We start from the raw sequence: 17,523 nt of genomic DNA, 5'->3' as shown, positions 1-17,523 counted from the left end.
AGTCAAGACACTTCCACATCAAAAGAAAGCTAGTTTGGTCTCATTGAGAGTTTGAAAATTCTCCTGCAAACTGGCAAGGACACCAGGGTGTCACTCCTTGGGATGTGGGATACACATGAAGAGCTACTCAAGTGTGGGATTTAAGAAACTAATAAGTCTGAAGGGCACCTGGTTCAGTCCCTAAAATATCTGGCTGATATTTTAGGGACTGAACCTGACATAAGGGCTACACATGCTCCATGTCAGATAGTGCTAGGGAATGCTGTCATGGAAACACGCCTGCCCACTTGCTCCCACTTCACCTGTGCTGCAAAAAAATAAAAAACAAAAAAACCCAACATCCCCCTCTCCTCCCGCCCCCCATAAGCCCTTTTGGGCATGCATGCATGGTGCAGACCACAACTCTTAGGCTGAGACATGCTCATGAGAGCAAGATTAGGAGCTTCCAGGGCCATTCTAATAGCAGCATATGATATTTTTGGCATTGGCTATAGATAACTTCAAACTTAACACAGCGATGTGGTATGGTCTAGTGTATGGGGCGCATAGGACAGGGACACAGAGTGCTGTGTTGCTTCCCCAGTTGTGCTATTGGCAGGAGGGATGTCCTAAAGCAACTTTATCTTTCCTTAATCTCTGTTTCTCATACTGTCCTTTTGCATCTCTCTGTTTCTCGTCCTACCCTTTTGCATCATAGAAAAATAAGGCTGGAAGGCCCTTGCAAAGTCATCTCATCCAACCCCTTGCTCAAGGCAGGATCACCCCTCTCTTTTTTGTTTAGACCACAAGCTCCTTAAGGGAAGGAACTGCCTCTTGCCACATTTGTGCAGTGATTCACAGAACACTATCTGCAACTGTAGCTGGATTCCCTTGATGTTGGTATAACATAAATAATAAATGGTAATGTTCCCAAAGACTTCACCAATTGACTCCTTCTTGTCACAGATACTACCTGGGCCATTAGGACAACTCACCAAACTCTGTAGGGAAAGCAAGAGTCAGCATTTTAATTGCACTTAAAAGATAAAAAATTAATTTTGGTTTTAATTATTGAAACTGCCATTTTATATCATAAATCCCCATACAAAAGAGGGACAAGAGAAAGTTTTGCACAGCTCCTGACAAAGGCAGCAAAGATCGCGGCACACACACAGCGCTTTCATGCCGGTGCTACTGGGTGGAGATGATCCCACACATTATGCTTTTAACATATTTCTAGTAATTGTAATTGATTGCTGTGGTTCCCCCTGTCCATACCACACTTTCAAAGCAATCTGCTGTAATGGATGAGCTGTCAACACACAGCCCTCAGATGATGTATTACTTACCTGTTAAGGGTTTTCACAAGAGGGCACAAAGAAAAAGGTGATTTTTTTTTTTAAATAACTACATTTGTTTTTTGGTTCAGAAGGTCATTGATACAGGGGGGTTTTTTAATTAAAAAAAAGGAAACACTCTCAATTGTTGCCTGATAGATTTCTCTTTAATACTTCATTGCTGGCAATGTTCTCTTATGGAAGGGCTGGACTCAGTGGTCCCTGAAGTCCCATCTCAGTTACAAGTTTAAACCAGTTTCCAATCACTTAAAACCCATTTACATGTACCATCTCTCCCTGGTCTTAGGGATTAAGGACCCCTTTCCATGTGATGCCAGGTTAGTGCTATTAACCACATTTCAAAAGCTATCCTCATTTTATTTTGAGGATAAACGGATGATCCCTGACATGGACGGTGCTGTGATTACTTGGGGGGAAGTGGGAAATCCCATCTAAAAAAAACATTTTCAAGGGAACAGGAAATACCAAAAGAGTTAAAAAACATTGATTATTTCTTTGCAAGCAGATTTACTGCTGATGAAAGGACTAGAAACAGGAGGGGTCAGGATTCATGTACCCACCTCCTTTGACTTCCAATGGAGTCAGCCACATAACTGCCCATTGTGGCTTTGCAAATCTTGCTCTGGCATCCACTATTTTACTACAAAGTGAGTAAAATAAAGGCAGTGCTAGCATATGCTTCTCTGATGTATGCTACCAATGAGCTTTATGCTTTTTGCAAGGGATACCCCCCGAGTTACCATGGGGGTTTTCTGTCTGCGTGTGTGTGTGGTTTTATTGAAGTTGGCAAGACACTCCCCAGAAATCTCTTCCAAGATTATGACAATCTGCTGCTGGCTGGAAAGCATGAAGACCCAGCTTTATAAACATGTTAACTACCTATGAATACCACAGGCATCCAGTTAGCTCAAGGGAATATCTCTAATATAGACCAATTCTAGGAAGAATAATCAAACAGCTATGATTCATTCAAACACTTGGTCTTGTCTCTGGACCATTGACACAAGTGGAAATGATAGCCGAGTGTTGGTAAAATGGATATAAGTCCCAAGAAAAATCGACTAAGAGCCTAACAGCTCATTTCACATTGGCTATGGAACAGCTACCTGGCAGAAACGAGTTTTAATCCCTACCAGCTTGGACCAGAATTTCATTACCAGGATGCTTGTTTGGGGATTCTCTATCCTAACACCTGAAATAAAGTAACGACTATGCACTTCCACTGATTTCAGCAGACCTCAGATCTCTGAAAGATGTCAAGGTGCCTTGAAAAAATGGCCAAAAGCATTGTGTCCCCAGTGTCAGAGGTGAATCTGACAGAAGCATGCACCAGTACTCACATTTCTTTGCTGCCTTTTGTTTCCAAAGAGTGCATTCCCCTGCCAACAGCAGTAGCTTAAGCCAGAGGAAATAAAAATGAAAATAGCCCAGAGCTGCTAAAAACAACTATATCTGTCTGCTTTTGGGAATTTCCTCCACTGAAGCAATGAACAAAACTGCCGTGTTTGACACTGGGGTCTAAAGGGAAGACATGCATTAGGAAAGTGAGCCTGGGCAGCACCAAGCAGTTTGGTGCTTCTGTATCTGGGTAATATCTTTGCCTCACTTGATTACACCCTGTCACTAGCACACCTTCACTCTGCTGAGAAAGGAAACCCTGTTCATTTAGTCCAGAAAGTCTCACAATCAACTGGACTCGGTGACAGAAATGGTTTGCTGGGGTAATTTCCCCACTTCTGCTTGCACTCCCTATTCAGAAAGCAGACAAATGCTTTGGAAGTGCCAGCCACCACAATCACTACAAATGTCTGGCCAGAAGACTGCACCCTGGCATGATGGGGTCATGGACGGGTCTGAGTCACCTGTGCCTTCAGGGGTTTCTGGCATTCATAGATTTCATAGAAATTAGGGCTGGAAGGGATCTCATGAGATCACCGGATCCAGCCCCCTGCCCAAGGGGCAGGAAGTCAGCTGGGGTCAGATAACCCCAGCTTATCAGTCCAGTGGGACTGACTTCCCATCCCCGGCACTAGATTGAGCTGGGGACGGGAAGTCAGCCCAGCTGGGCTGACTTATCCCCAGCACTGGATCAGGCAGGGGGGCAAGTACCCCATACTTTTTTGTATCTCCTTAAAAAAAAATACTAGTGGTTTCATTTTTAAATAGAGAGGCTAACAATGATTTTTTTTTTAAAGAGATGCAATGGCTCAAGAGACCACAGCCCAGCTGTTCAGTAAAACAGGACTTCAAGAGAACATAACTCTATTCTTATAGCAGGTCAGGTCAAATATAAAAGTTCTTGGTCCTTGCTTTCAAAGCTCTTTTTGGCTCAGTTTGCCAGCAGGAGCACCAGGGAGTGCCCTGTGCGGCTGTAACAACCCCAGCAAACCTGGAGCAGTCAAGCTTCAAGGGTGAGGCCTGTGTGTGGAGGGGAGGGTGAATCTGTATATGGACTTCCTTGACAATTTAGGGATCTAGAACTTGCTCCCACAGAAGACTAGGACCTTCCTGGTTCCCCCAAAACCTCTAGCAAAGAGCACAACCCCTTTCTTGAGGAAAAAAAAATGACTGGAGTATACTTCATAGTTCTACAAGTAGCTCATGGTGATGGGCACTGCATATGAACCTGGACACACAGATAAAGCAGATGAGATAGAGGGAGTTTCTGTATGGGATACAGAATGCCCTAGTATCCCAAAATTTAAAAATTGGGTGGAAGAATTGTATTCCACCATTCTTTTCCAATACAGTTCATAGGGTGCAAACATTGGGAAATATATATATTTTTCAAGACTAAACAAAAGACTTGTGGAATTCACTGCTAGGAAGTTTTCCCCCTGGTACTGTACAGTAAATGTTCTTTTCCCTGAGGCTTAATTTGGGTGTGCGTGTGTGTGTGTATTCAGAAAAGTTTCAGATAATTTTACAGAAAATATAATGTTTTTCTTTTGACAAGTGAGAAATCACTAATAGGTTCATCTGTTCTTAAAAATTAGCAAGCATGATTTTTTGGCAAAGAAAAGCGTAACATCTCCGGAACTTTTACAAATTAGATCTTGTAATTAGGACTAAAGCTAATTACTAGAAAAATAATTACAAAATTATTTTGGGACAACTGCTGGAGATCAGCAGGGGGTAATACAGATGTCGCTACAATTTCACTATGCACAGCCAGTTAACTCTTCGAAAGATGGATTTAATTTATAAAAGGCAGTGAAGAACTCCATGAGCAGAGGAAAGAATGAATCGGTATGTTGTGTATATAGTTCTTTAAGATTATTAACATGACATAAAAACAAGGTTATTAATATTATTATTGCACTGCATTAACAATGATATAATTAAAGCTTAGGGAACTTAGTGTGAAAGGAGAACATGACTCAATCCACATGCAAGGCTAAAGCAATCTTTTGCTAGTGGAAAAAAACAGTGTCTTTGGAAATAAGGTCACAAAATTCAGGTCTTGGAGCTGCCACATGGAACCATGCCTATTGACTTCCATGGGAGTTTGATCATGCTATGTGTGAAAAAGAGGCTGAAATATTGCAAGAGAAGATACTAAAAGGAGCACAAACCCAACCAAAAGTTAATAGGAGTTATCCATTTAGCAGCTTTATCCTCTTTCGGGGAACCCTCCCCCACACCCAGCTTTCACTGTACGGCAATTCTACCTCAAAACTGATGTGATTCAGCAAAGTGCCCAAGCATATGATTAAATCTAAAGATTTTTAAGCCACATTCAGATCAATGGGACTAAGCCTGTCATTGAGTGTCTACTCAGATTTAACTTAAGTAGGTGCTTAACTCTTTTTTTTTTTGTAACTTGTGTTCTAAAAACTGCATCATTCCTCATTGCTTCCATCAATATTTTGCCCCGTTTGCAAATTATTATTTTTTTCTTTCTAACCACTGGCTTGCCACTTACCCTGGACTCTCACAGCCCACACCTGGGATCTTGCCTTTTTATGTACCATCACCCATGATCAAAATTGCAGGGAAATTTTACTTTATGCTATGCTTTGGCAACTACAAGGAAAGCTAGCAGGAAATGGAAGATGAGAAAAAAATTCAGCCTTACTTTTTGCGCCCTGGGTGATTTTGTTGGGTTGGCAACTTGCAAAGGGGCATCTTTCTAGTTATATGCTGAGCACATCTCACATAAAACTAAAAGGACTCTTTAGAGATGGAGACGCTCTGTCTCTAGAAGGTCATGGCCTCCATTCTGCATCCTGTACTGAAAATTGAGGAAAGCATATGGTGATGTAATGCTCATGGCCTAATGTGTTACAGGCTTCCTCCATGCCAACCTTCTGAGCCCCAGAGATGTCCAAATCCTGCATGAGCACCCATGCATGGGTGGTCTACCATATTGGCAAATTCATAGTTTCATGAGGATACATGAGGCATCAAACCAGGTACCTCAAGAGCTTTACCTCTGCAATTTGAACTAGAGACCAAAGCAACAGAGTTTATAGGTAAGCAATCAGAAGAATTGTCAGGGGATCCACTAGAGTCATGTTAGTGCAAGGCATCCAAGATGGGAGAAGAGAGGGAGACAGAGAAAGGCCCAGGTCAGGGTTGCTGTGAGTCAAACACTAGTTCTGGTTGGGGCTTGAGGAGACATTTGTCCCTTGTGGATCCTGCCCATGGCACACAATGACAGCAGGTTACATGAGAGCAAAGTTGAACTTTAAGGGATAGGAGAGGATTTTCCGCTTGGACACACAGAATCATAGAACCAAAAGGAAACACAGGGTGGGGTGGGGGATGGGGACCTTAGGAGGTCATTTCATCCAGTCCCTTGCTCAAGACAGGATCATTCCTAGACAAGTGTTTGTCCAACCCGCTCTTAACCACTTCCAAGGCGGCAGTGCTGCAACTTCCCCAGGTAATCTGTTGCAGTGCTTCACCACCCTCACAATGAGACAGTTCTTCCTAAGATCCAACCTAAATCTCCCCTGTTGCAATATAAGACCATCTCTCATTGCCCTGCCTTCTGCAGTCACAGACAGCAATCTACCTCCATCCTTCACAGATCCACCCTTCAGGTATCAGCTCTCCCTCAGTCTTCTCTTCCCCAGGCTAACTAAACCCAGTTCTTCCAAGCTTTTCTCATAAATACTGAGTGAGATTTTGTGGTGCCTTTTTTCTTATACCCCTACAAAAATGTAATCCTTTTAGGAAAGAGTCAATGTAATCCATATGATCCATTTTATGTAATCAAAGTAGTGCCTACAAATGCGGGGCACTGGACTTGATGGCTCAGGCCAGGGGGTGCCTTTCAATTGTAAGCTCCTGTGTTGTTTGATCTGCTCTTTCACTAGGTCACTGTAAGTTTCTAAAATAATTGTATCTGTTCTGGCTAAAATTTGCCATGTTTCTCTAATGCTCACAGACTGAAGGTAGTGATATTCAAGTGAATAGAGAATGACATTGCAACTGGGTGCTACTGGCATACTGCAAGAAGTGCTCTAGCACTTCTCTAAATGGTCCATGAGGACAGAGCTGAGAAGATAAGACAGAGTGGGACACTGATGGGTAGGGCTTTCATTGAATAATCATCAGATTCAATGATGTAATAGGTCTCTTCTGACCCTAGAAATCTATGAAATAATTGCTCACCCTAAATCTTTGTAATCTGTTAGAGAGAGTAACAGGAGCTGCAGTAGAGATGCAGCATCTATTGCAGATTTGGGTTTCAAATGATGTCAACATTGTGCTCACAAAACAAGGCGTGTAGCTTTGTGAGTAATTAGGAAACTTCTCTTTGGCTTTATAATTATCTGAGCTCTTTCACCGACCAGCAGAGAATGTTTTCCACTCATCTAAAACAGAGCCCAAACATCAGTTTGCAGCGTCTTAATAGAACCCTTGCTAAATTGAATAATTTTCTGTATTATTTATCCTATTTACATCTACTTGGTTACAATCCACTGGAAACTAGTGCTCAGTGCCTTTGACATAACTACAAAGCTTTCTGAAGCATGAAATGCACCTATATCGTGCCAACAAGACATATTTAAGGAAAGACTACAGTTCTAATTCCTAACTGTATTCTCATTTGGGAAGAAGGGTATCTTTACTTCACCTACAAAACAGTATGCCATACAAAAGCTGTATTTTTGGACACTTGAGTTGGTCGATGCCCACCTGAGCGGAAATGGCAGAGTCTGCATTTTTTCAATGGCAGCCTCTTGCTCTCCCACAGTACAGGCCAACAGAGTGCTTCTCTATCTCTGGTTTAAATTTATTAGAGTCAGTAATTTCTACTAGGTCTCCTAGTCTACAGGGTAATCATCTAGTGAATCAAAAGAGCCCTTAAGGATACTGAACATGACATTTCTCCTAGTTCACTCTCAGTTTCTCTTCCAGTTTTCTGAAGATGACCAGGTCCCTGTGTCAGCTTCTTAGGCATCTGTAAATCAGAATGAGGTTTCCCTGCCGTCCTTCTCTGATGTCTCTTTGAGGGTCTTGTACTTGATGCACACCATAAAACAGTGTCAAGACAGCTTGGAGAGCAAAGGCACATATAAATATGCCACAGCTCTGACCCTAGCTGTTAAGGAAGAGTTTCCTGCCTCTATCAGGGGGCTGGATTAGATGATCTTGTGAAGTCCCTTCCAGTGATCCTATGTCTGTGTATAGACTTTCTTGGTGTCCAGTCATGAAGTGTGTATCTAAACCTCTGGCAGGCTGAACCTGAGAGGGGCACTACACATGCTTCCATGCCATAGTTTGACATGATCTCATCCCAACGTACACCAAATCCTGCACAAGAAGCAAGGTCCCTGCCTCAGAGTAAGTCAGTAAATACCCCCCAGGACAGCAAGTGGACCCAGCATGGTATAGAGGTGGTATAGCTGTGCCCTGAGGCCCAGGTCCTCAGAAGGAGGTGCCTAAATACTTTTAAGGACATGGATCTTAGTCTCCCTATGTTCCATTGTCTGCTCTTTAAGATGGGGAGAATAACACACCCCTGTCCCTGGAGGGGATTCAACATTACTGGATGCCATGTACACACTCTAGGCAGAGAGCCAAGATCCTCTGAAGAGTGAACATAGAGGCTAAGATGTAACTGGAGATGCTCCTTGGTCCAGCTCAAGAGGAAGGGGAAATAAAATCACCTCCAAGCATTCAAAGAAGCAGCTGGTGAGGAAACAGGAACATGTATAGGAACCAGTCTGCAGCACAAGGCAGACAGGCACATGCAATACAGACATCCTCAGACACCAAGTGTGAGGACAGCACTGAGTTGAGACAGGAGGCAAGGGCTGGGCAATGCACCCCACTGCTGCCAGCTACCAGAAAGAGAGAAACCCAAAACCCAGGTGTGAAAAACCCCTTTATTGTGATGCCCCCCAGCTTTGCTGGCATCTTTATTCCCTGACACCCATACTTTGATTCTGTCCCCACCCAATGCAAGCTGTCTCCCACTGAACAGAACCAGAGCCTTGGTTTTAATTCATAGAATCACAGAAAATGAAGGCTGGAAAGGACCTCCGAAGGTCATGTCTAGTCCAACCCCCTGCTCAAAGCAGGACCGGCACCAACTACGTCATCCCAGCCAAGGCTTTGTCCAGCTGAGCCTTAAAAACCTCCAAGGATGGAGAGCCCACCACTGCTCTGCATATAACCTGTTCCAGTGCATCACCATCCTCCTAGTGAAAGAGTTTTTCATCCTATCCAACCTCAGCTTGCCTTGCTGCAACTGGAGCCCATTGCTCCTTGTCCTGTCATCTGCCACCACTGAGTACAGCCCAGCTCCATCCTCTTTGCAGCCCCCCTGCAGGGAGTTGAAGTCTGCTATTCAATCCCCAGCTTGGTCTTCTCTTCTCCAGACTAAATAAGCCCACTGTTTCCACAGCCTCACCTCACAAGTCATGTGCCCCAAGCCGTAAACCATTTTTGTTGCCCTCCACTGGACTTTCTCCAATTTCTTTCTGTAGTGGGGGCCCAAAACTGGACACAAGACTCCAGCCGTGGCTTCACCAGTGCTGAACAGAGGGCAAGCTCTATTCAGTGGGAAGCTGTTAGCTGTACCCTTTCACCATTTATTTCCTGTGAGCATTTGCCCCGTAGTGAACTCCCCATGACATACTGTCAGAGACAACATCAAAGCAAGTTCCCTCGTCTACCTTCCATGAGAGACAAGCCAGCATCACTGGGACAATAACATTGCCTTTTCTTTGTCTTAGCCAGCCAGCCTATCAGTGCTTCTTTCCTCCTTTCTTTCCTGCTCCTAAACGGAGAGAAAGAGAGAAATGAAGTGAAAAACTCACAAAATATGAGGAGCTTCCTGGAAAAAATGGAATAATTTGTTGTCACCAGCACTGCCTATAGAAGTACTGGGACCCAAACTGAAACAGCACAGAATCATAGAAAATGAGGGTTGGAAGGGACCTCAGGGGGTTAGATCTAATCCACTGGTTCTCAACCTTTTTTGGACCAGGACCCATTTGTAAACATCGGTCCTGACCCTGTGCCCCTCACCCCCAGTGAGTTGGGCAGGTGGTGAGTATGTGGTGTGGGGGGATGTGGAGCATGGGGGGCCCCAAGAAGCCCCTTGCTAGCCATGGTTTCCCATATTTTTCTCATTTTTAAAGTTTGTTGATCCATTTTTAAGTTAGTTCTCAACCCTTTCATTTATTCTTGCAGCCCAGTTTTGGGCTGACCCATGGGTTGAGAAACGCTGATCTAGTCCAACCCCCTGCTCAAAGCAGGACCAGCCCCAACTAGATCATCCCAGCCAAGGGTTTTGTCAAGCCAGGTCTTAAAAACCTGCAAGAATGGAGACTCCACCGTCTCTCGAGGTAACCCGTTCCAAATCAACTGATTAAACAGTCACCTCTCACATATTGTTCCCTAGTGGAAAGCCATCAAGGCTCCCAGTACGCATGGTCACCTCTGGGAGTGCCGTCTCGGCTCTGTTGTCTTTTCTTCCCAGCTGTTGCCTGAATTCCTCCCACTTCCACATTAAAATACTGGAACAATGTATTTTTTTGTCTGGAAGGTGTTAAGAGCAACATGTCCTGAACATTTCTCATAAGCATAATCAGTAATGAAGAGAGAACTGTCAGTCAACTGAGGCAAGGCTTAACATTTCTATTTCTGAACAGAAAAAAAAGAAAAGAAACAGGTTTAAAATGCACTCTACAATATTTATTTTTTTATGACGTTTATTTTAGAATAAGGGTTTTTTTTATTATTATTCCTCCACCCAGCATCATTAGTCTAATCATGGTGAAGGTAAAATAGATTATAAATATCAGGTGAAAACCTTCTGTCTAATTTTGTCAGAACTGTGTGAACTGCAAAGGACAAAAACTTCAAATCTTGTGAAATTAGACAGAAGAAAGGGTGATACAAGCACATTTGATTTTTAAAATTATATATACCTGCACACATACATATACACACATACACATGTGTATGTGTGTGTATATACACGTGTGAGCAACACACACATACATACACATACACACACATAGTCCAATTAACCTGATGAAATAATGATTAGAGGTGTTGAAAAGCTCTACCATGAAGAATAATTGAAAAGAATGATATTTTATGCCTGGAGATTTGACATGGTAAAAAGTTATATTAATGAATGGTGTACAGAAGGCAGATAATGATCATTTATTCTTCCTGTCTTGTAAGGAGGATACATTCATTGAAAGCAAAAGATGGAAATTGAAACCTGATAAAAGGAAATGCTCTTTTGCACAACACACAATCGGCTGGATTCATTGTTATAAAATATCAAGAAGGCTACCAGATTTTCTAGTGCTAAATACAGACAGTCAAACAGCCCGAGGGAAAAAAAAAATTCATTCAAACTGCGCCGGTTTCTCTAAGCTGCGTAGATTGGGCTGTCAATGAGCAGAATACACCTTCACTCATCAGTCGGCCAAGGCAGGTAGTTGCCTGCACTGGCCAAGGCCAGAAGGCAGGAGGCGCTTGCACAAGACTCCCAGCTCCCCTGAGCTGCAAACGCCCCAGCCCCCAGTTCTCAGCAATGAGGGGAAGCAGGGGGATGGGGCCCTTTCCCCAGCCCCCTCTCCCCCCACAGTGAGGGTTTTCATGGTGGGTGTTGGGGAGAAGCCCCTGAGGTGGGGGCTTTCACCCCCCATGCAGCCCCACTGGGTTGCAGACGTCTCAGCCCCACTCCCTCACTAACCCCTCACCTGTCAGTCATGGGGGATGTGGGGGGATGAATCCCTGTTTTTGCCCCCCAGCTGGGGTCTGCACAATGGGGGGAGGAGCCCCCGAGGCTCAGAGATGAGGGCTGGCGAGGGGGGTGGTTGCTGTGCAGTCTCCAGGTGTGGGGAGCCAGGGTGGGGTGGGGGTCTGTTCCCCACCTCCCCTGTCCCCGTACAGCCACCAGCGGGAGTGGGAAGGCTTCCTCAGCCCTGTGACAGCTGGGGGCAGGGCTGGCCAGCTTTGCTAGGGCAGACAAGCTGGGGTGGAAGTTAGCCCACCCAACCTGTGAGGTGGGGATTAGGGAGGACTGGGACCTAACTTGTATCAGGAGGAGATCTGGGACAATGTCTTCATTGCAAATGTGTAACTCTTGAACATCCTTTTTATTCCCTAGACCCCTTCAATTTTTGCCACTGAAGAAAACAGTACCTAACAACCTCTACAAAGCCATAGTCTAAGCAGAATATTTATATACCTATAAAAGCAAAAGTTTCACAGAATCTGTTAAAATCCACTAGAGTCTTATTATTATTAATTTTATGTTGGAAGATGTTCATAAACTACAGGGATCATGGGCGAGAGGTAATTCTTGATTAGAGAGAAAAAGAAAGACTCTGTGCCCCCTCCTTCCACACACACCTTTATTTTTAATGCGGATGCTATATTTCACATTATGTTTGCTTGAAAGCATCATTGTTAAAGCTAAAGCAGTTTGGATAGTTGTCAAGGCTATGGATACAATTGTTACAACCTAAGTCTTGGACATATTCCCATATTAACATTATCACTTTTTGTAAGATTTTCCTTTCCATTAGACTTAGGACCTTCCAAACCCTGCAAATCTACTCAGAGCTTCACTTGCTGTATAATTGGCCCATTTATCCTAAGACACAGACCTTTCACCATTCACTGAGTCATGGGGACAGCCTGTCCTTTAAGTGGCTGGCTTGCCTTTGAAAATGGCACTGCTTCCACATTTTTTATATTCCACCTCTGAATGCTTCTAAGCCAACTTTATTTAAGGTTTGTTAAGAAACGTAACCAAATGTTAACACTATTTATTTAGGCCAGAAAAGGATGAAGGGTTGCTTTTTAACCAAGTCCCCCTCTACAAAACTCCCTTTGTAGAAAGATATTTATGAGTTCCTTGGTTTCTAACTTCTGGAGCTGTTTGCACTGTGGTCTAGCTCAGTCACAGAGCATGCATGCCTTTTACTTGCTCACTTACTGAGCAGATTTTGAATGAACCTTGCATCTAGCACTAAGAAAACAATGAAGTCAAAGGTTGAGAGTATTCAAATGCCTAAGTGGTTTAGGAGCTCGAGTCCTATGGGCTTCCTACAAATTTCTGAAAAATCACAGCAGCTGCTAATGTCTTCTTAAAAATCACAAAAATGGCCTCAAGAGAGCTGAGCTGAGCTGATCTGAAGGTCTGGCCCAAAGGTGGCTGCTGAGTTTTTGGAAAATCTAGCTCATAGTATTCAGCTCACTCAGGACTTTAAATTAGACAAGAGCTTGAGCATGTTTCAATCTGACTCCATCCAGTCTTTGTACTTTCCCTGATTATAAAAGAGGAAAGAAACTACTTGGGAAGAAAGGGTGAGTGATACTGCCAGGCTCACAGTAGGAGAAACAGGAACAGTTGAAGTTCAGGATGAGCCCAAACTGGAAACTTTCAGCTGAATGCATTTCCTTTCTAAAAGGCGGATGGTTTAAGATAAAATGGCGCCTGCTTCTGAACAATGCCTGGCCCTTTGGGTTAGGGTTATTGTAAAAACAAACCAAACAAAGGGGCCTCACAGAAGATCACAGGTCCTGTATTGTCAGCTCCCCTCCAGTTGCAACATAGACATCAAGGACTAGGGACGTCTTGTTCCAGCTCACTTCCCTTCTTCCCACTTCTTCCAAGACCCATAGGCTACACATGGACATTCAAGTGGTCACCTTCCTTGTGGGTTGGAGCCTCACCTAAGATATGCAAACCTTTCTGAAGGCAGCCAGCCCATTTCTATCAAGCAATGCTTGGGAAAGTCATCTGCAGCATCAGAAGTTTGAACACGAGTCTAGGTCTCCTAGGTATCTTCTACTAGAAAGACTGAATTTATATAAATGAGCTGGCAGCTCCCTTGGATCATGCTCAAGATGCAAGCCATGTTTTTCCTAAGTGGAGGCTCAGTCTTAGATGTGCAGAATATCCAGACATAAGAGACATCAGACTGACTGGGAGAAGTATGAGACAAGTTCAATACAGCACTTCAGTCCAAACCTCAGGCATCAGCAGGACAAGAAGCTAATCAGGTCAGACTAAGGGCCACCAAGGAGCATGGTAAAATCAGTTGGCACATCATTTTAATATTTGCTGGGGAGGAAAAGTGTCAGTAAATTACAGACTTTTGGTGCCTAGGACATTGTGCATTGCTGCTAATCGACACGTTATGGAGCGAAGTCGTATATGGTCTGTGAATGATGATAAGCATGAGCATGGGGAAAGCTATGAAAAGGGTGAAGCAGGTCTGGGAGATATGGTTGGAGAAGATAATGCATTCTCTTTTTGAGAACATTGTTAATGTAGATAAGCTTAGACCCTGGATTTAAATTCGAAGACCTTTATTTTAAAGCCCGTTCAAGTGTCCTCAAATACTAGAACGGACAGCACAGTTTTAAGGTCGACAGATTCCTGAGCGTAGAAGCATAGAAAAGCAGGGCTGACAGGAGACTCAGGAGGTCTCCCTACCAACCCCCTGCTCAAGGCCCATCTAAACTGTCCTAGACAAGAATTTGCCCAACCCGTTCCTAACAATTTCAGGAACAATTCTCAAGGGCAACTAACCAGACATCACGCCTGAAATATCACAAACACACGTTAAGTTGCTACAAGTAAAAGCAGTTGGGATGGGGGCACCATCAGTGTCCTGCCACTGCAGGGACAGAGTAGTTTATTAAAATTAGCTCCAGAGATCATTGCGCTTGATTGAACATAATGCATAACACAGCCAAAAATGTGTCACTCAGAACATCATCTTTCAGTTCGACTGGCACACGGGTTTTTTTTTTTTATAGAGCCATGCAATCTGAGTTCAAAGTCTCAAGGTGCTGGGGATTTTACTGCCTCGCTTGGGAAGTTATTACCATGGTTAAGTGCCATCCCTAAATCTTATTCCCAGTCTAAATTTTCCTGATGTTCATTTCCAGTCACTGGAACTGGTTATTCCTTTTTGCTAATCAATAAATGTCGTAGCATATGTCTTCTCTGTGTACACAGAGACCACGATCTTATCTTTTAAACTTCCCCTTGAAAAGCTCTGGAGCGCCCCCCTCACTCCTGAAGAGAGAAATGTAACTCAGCATTGGTTTTTATACCGGCTGAAATTTGTATTTGCCATTCTACAAGGAACAACACGATTCTGATATTTGTTTTCATCATGATTGAGCCTAAAAATGTCAAAAAAATGAAGATTTTCTTTCACAAATCGAAACACACTGAACTGTTCCAAGTTTATCCAGCTACCTCATTTTGATGTTATTGCTTCAACTTTCATACTGTCATAACATAACAGTCAAACCAGGGGTTGGAATGAAACTTTACTATAATTTTACTTTAAAAAACATCAGAATGTTGATAATGAAACAAAATTGTTGTAATTCTGTCTAATCGGCATTTTCAAATGCAAAATTGCTGCATCTGAATTTTTTTTTAAGCTCTTGGGTATTCCCAGAATTATGTTCCAAATTAAACAATAAAAATAAAGAAAGAAAGAAATTAGGAGACAGCCATTCTGCATGAAAAAAGTTCTTGCTTCCCTCTGCTTTTCTGGGAATGCATGAAAGGACATGCAGAGACAATTCAGCTCCCTTGGGAAAACCGATGTGTGTATCAGCGTATGGTTGTCTGCATCTTGCTATCTGTTGGGGAAAGGAATAGCCAGTTAAACTGATTACAAAGCAATACTATCATTTAGAACATGAAATGAGGCATCACTACAGTCAGATAAGCAATCACCCATATTAGTGTATACAGGCACTTTTATGCATCATTACCCTTTCGATTGCCAAACCACAATTAACAAATTAATCCAATCTGGGCAACACCTAAATTGCAACAAAAGAGGAGTCCTTATCGGACTGCGGTCTCCAGCAAGTGTATGTGCGGTTGAAAAATAGTGGTGTTCACTTAAAAGCGCAGATAAAACCAGGAAAAGAAAGAAGGCTCCATCTAGAAGAAGAATTAATGTGTATGATGAATCTCTCGAACTACTGTGGCAACAAGAGCAAGGAGGCATTTGATGAAATTACCAGAGAGAAAATTTAGAACAAATAAAACTGACTGCTTCTAATAAGATCATAGAGTCAATCTGTGGTATTCTGTGCTACATACTCCAAAAATATATTGAGTCAAATCAAATGGCTTGGGGTTTTGTGGGGTTTTTTTGTTTTTATTTGGTTTTGTTATGTTTCTCTTTTTAAAAGGTAGTTTTAAGATTGACGTGCATTATTCATATTCATATCCATATTTAATCAGTCATATTCATAACCATGATTTTCATGGATTGTCATGGATGCTAAAGTAAGTGAAATCAAATCTTATGCTTCAGGGCAGGGCATAAGAAGCCCAGTTGGAGACTCTTACAGAATATAACTGGCATGAAACCAATTAGGCTTCTATAGAAAGTATAACTAGACTCTTAAATAATAGTACTTTAAAGCTCAACAAATTGGATCATAGGATCATAGGAAAGTAGGGGTAAGAAGGGACCTCATAAGACCATCTAGTCCAATTCCCTGAGCAAGGCAGCATCATCCCCAAGAAAACTATCCCAGCCAAGGGTCTGTCTAACCTGTTCTTGAAAACTTCCAAGAATGGAGATTCCATATTTTTTCTAAGTAGCTTCTTCCAATGCCTGGTCACCTTCATAGTCAGAAAGTTACTCCTAATATTCAGCCTAAATTTCCCCAGCTGCAGCCAGATGCTGTTGCTTCTAGTCGTGTCCCCTACAGCCACAGAGAAAAGCCCATCTCTCTGCCATTTATAATCACCCTTCAGGTATTTAAAGACTGTTATCAAATTCCCCCGCCCCCATTCTTTTCTTCTTCAGGCTAAGTAACCCCAGTTTTTTCATCCTTTCCTCATAAGTCATGTCTCCTAGGCCCCTAATTATTTTTGTTGCCTGCACTGGACTCTTTCCAATCTGTGTACATCCTTTTTGAAGTGTGGGGCCCAAAACTAGACACTAATTCAGGTGAGGACTCACCAGTACTGAATAGAGAAGAAGAATCCCTTCCCTTGATTTGCAAGTGATATGCTTGTTAATACAACCCAGGGTGTTATTGGGGTTTTTTTTGCAACAAGAGCACAACATTGGCTCAAATTCAGCTTATAGTCTGCCACAGCGGTTCCCAGCCCTGGGTCATGACCCGAATGAGGGTCGCGGGGGCAATGCTGGCAGCATCGCACAGAAAAGACAAGCCTCACCGCATGCCAGGAGCTGCCCTGCCCCTGCCCCCAGGTCACTGCCACCATGACCTCACTCTGCTCCCAGCAGTGGGATGTGGGAAAAAAGGGTGGAATGGGAACCACTGGTCTACCATAACTCCTAGTTCCTTCTCTGCAGTACTGCAGCCTAGCTGGACATTTTGTATTTGTGCATGTGGTTATTTCATCCCAAATGTAGGACTTTGCACTTGCCCTTGTTGAATGTCATCTCATTGACTGTGGACAATTTATACAACCTATCCAGGGCATTCTGGATTCTAGCCCTGCCCTTCAGAGTGTCCACAATTACACCCAGATCGGTGTCATCAGCAAATTTGCTAAGTATACACTCAATCCCATCATCCACATCATTAATGAAGATGTTGAACAATAATGGAACCTGGAAAGACCCCTGGGAAAATCCCACTTGATAATTCCTTTCAACTAGATACTGAGGCCAAGAAGGCCAACTGTTCCTTGTCATGCATCCACAGATGCATCTCGAGCAGGTCCAAA

The 17,523-nt window shown here is 43.1% G+C and overlaps 1 long non-coding RNA gene across 1 annotated transcript in view; it reads left to right on the top strand.

Moving 5' to 3' along the window:
- LOC109306411 overlaps positions 1 to 15,107 on the top strand; it is a 17,000-nt gene extending 1,893 nt beyond the window's left edge. The window contains exons 2-3 of the long non-coding RNA XR_002099985.1: positions 11,631 to 11,637; positions 15,095 to 15,107. This is a non-coding gene — a long non-coding RNA (uncharacterized LOC109306411). The remainder of the gene's footprint in view (positions 1 to 11,630; positions 11,638 to 15,094) is intronic.
- The last annotated feature ends 2,416 nt before the right edge of the window (positions 15,108 to 17,523 follow it).

This window comes from Crocodylus porosus, unplaced genomic scaffold, assembly GCF_001723895.1.
Source record: "Crocodylus porosus isolate Cpor-Errol unplaced genomic scaffold, CroPor_comp1, whole genome shotgun sequence".
NCBI classification, from domain to species: Eukaryota; Metazoa; Chordata; order Crocodylia; family Crocodylidae; genus Crocodylus; species Crocodylus porosus.
The sequence above is the reverse complement of the archived record's forward strand: the minus strand, read 5'-3'. Positions and strand labels throughout refer to the sequence as shown.